This window comes from Triticum dicoccoides, chromosome 1B, assembly GCF_002162155.2.
Source record: "Triticum dicoccoides isolate Atlit2015 ecotype Zavitan chromosome 1B, WEW_v2.0, whole genome shotgun sequence".
NCBI lineage: Eukaryota > Viridiplantae > Streptophyta > Magnoliopsida > Poales > Poaceae > Triticum > Triticum dicoccoides.
In genome coordinates, this window is record NC_041381.1 from 519,743,138 (window position 1) to 519,745,561 (window position 2,424).

The 2,424-nt window shown below is 41.8% G+C and overlaps 1 pseudogene; it reads left to right on the forward strand.

Moving 5' to 3' along the window:
- The first annotated feature begins 1,448 nt into the window (after positions 1-1,448).
- Positions 1,449-2,222, forward strand: LOC119350530 (annotated as a pseudogene).
- The last annotated feature ends 202 nt before the right edge of the window (positions 2,223-2,424 follow it).

The window sequence follows — 2,424 nt, forward strand, 5'->3', positions numbered from 1 at the left end:
CCTGCTTAGTAGAACTTTTTCTAGAATCCACTTTAGCTAGCTTTCAAGGATACCATTACAGATGAGTGAAGCGAGTACACCGTTTTCGGATCTCCTGAGGTAGTGCGGTAGCGGAAGCCCTTTCTAGTTCAAGCAGTTCCAATTCCTATTCTTCTTCACCACTTACACCACACTCTATTGGTTCGTCTTGTGGTGCCTTTCGATCAAGGTCTACTTTGGTTGATCCACTTTCTTCTACAGCGCATTATCCGCATCGAAGTTAGCCAGGTTCGTACCGCTTCTTGATATTATGGATTTTGCAATCCCTGAACGCCAGTGCTTCTACAACCAATGGATACTATTTAACATAAATAATAAGTAGAAATGGACAAACGAGTGTGGCTACACAGAGTGAGGAAAAAAACATGGTGGTACCAGCATTGCGTATCACTCACTATGCTTTATGTAATATGGCTTAAGCACTAGTAAAATGGGAGTCCTGAGCAAAGGACATCTGATCGATATGAATGAAAGATACATCCGTCTTTTCTTCTCCTTCGAAGGTTAGGTATCTGCTTGTTAGTTCAGCGCCGCATAAATACTGACTTTAAAAGGGGCGACTCCCGCCTGTGCTTAAGTTGTTTCAAGCTTGTAAAGACTCGCGATCGGAAGATTGACCTGGTTTTCTTTCAGCTGAAACTCTACCTAATGGTTCAGATTCCCCGGGTCCATGGGTCCATAGCCGCTTAGCTTAGACAGCCTTGTTAGAGACATGAATGCGGGGTTCGGTTTCCAATTGATTTGTATTCACTGGGACCTCCCCTTATTGGATTTTCTCCACTCTTCTAGTTGTTGTGGAAAGAATGTTGAGCAAATGAGTTTAAGGGGTGGTTTTCTGTTTACTTTTTTTCAGCCTACGCCGTCTCTCTTTGAGAACCTCACAATCATAAGTGTCTGAAGTTTCATGATGAATATTGGTTTCACATTTTATTGCTTACGTGAGGAAATATCAATTTGGAACTCGAATTTTTATTTGAGTTATGATGAGGAGTGAGGTAGATTCACATTGTTGAAGAAAGCGAAGAAAAAGGATGCTGCTATGGCTTGCTTGTGCTCTTTCTTCTATTGGCTAGTCTCAGGCATGACAGTTTCAATTTCTTTTGGAAAGCAAGTGCGACTCAGTCATAAGCGTTAGTAATAGCATGAAGTAAGTTGTCGGTAGCCGACATTAGGTAAAAGGAAAAGCTTCTCAAAAGCATCCAGAAATATCATAGAATGGTGATCGAGATCACCTTGACGGGAATCATCCTTTGCAAATTGGGGGAAGGGAACCAATCAAGTCACCAAGAAGTTCCTGAAACTTGGTTTAGTATTAAGGTTCTTCTCTTCCAGCGTTCAGTATTCAAATTCTTCTCTTCCAGCCCCCGTCCCCTCTTTGATAAGGAAAGTTTTCATTTCTAAAATAAAAAATGACAACTATGGTTCGATGGCTCTTCTCCACTAGCAGGTTTACTGCTTTCTGTTTGCACTTTTGTATTAAGTTTCCTTATATATACGATTTTTTATTATTTTCTATTTGTCTATTTTTATTTATTTTGCATTTTATTTCTATTATTCTTCTCCCCATTTTTAATCTTTTTGGAGCCTACTTCCTTATTACTCTTCCTCTAGAGATTCAGGATCCCCAAGCTCTAGCTCATTTAGTAGGGCTAAACTTCTATCTGAGCCTTTACGAGCAGGATCCTGGATGGGTTACATTCATTCAGAACGAGCTTAATCACAATACCCCTCTGGAGGACATACCTGGATGGCTTAAGCTCTTCCTAATGGAAGAAAAGCTGTCTAGTATGCGACAAGATGTCATTCAGGAATTTGTGGCGCTTTATCAAAGAATAGGGCCTTATCTACCGATCGAGCCCTACTTAGTCGATGAAGCGCTTCGTTCCTATCTGGACCATATTCACGCAACTGATTCTTTCACTTTTCTCCAAGTGTCTTATCAAGATCCGCGGGAGAATGAGGGAGGATCTGTTTTCTTTAGAAATGATGTTTCCCACAACCGGGATCTCCTTGAGGCGGAAAGCTCTGCAAGGAGGTGCCTGGAAGTGGAATAGAGGATCCGATGGGAAGAAATCCCCAAGAGCAAGGCAAGTCTCGAAAGAGCTGAGCACGAGCATGCTCTCGACTTGTTTAAGTCGGAGGATCTTAGAAGGGAATTAGAAAAAAATGGGGTAGCTCAGTAATTATGATTCTTTTCTCTTCCAGCCCTCGGGCGGGCCCCTCTTTCTTTTCTCTTCCAGCCCCCCGACCCCTCTTTGATAAGGAAAGTTTTCATTTCTAAAATAAAAATTGACAAATATGGTACGATGGCTCTTCTCTACTAACCACAAGGATATCGGGACTCTCTATTTCATCTTCGGTGCCATTGTAGGAGTGATGGGCACA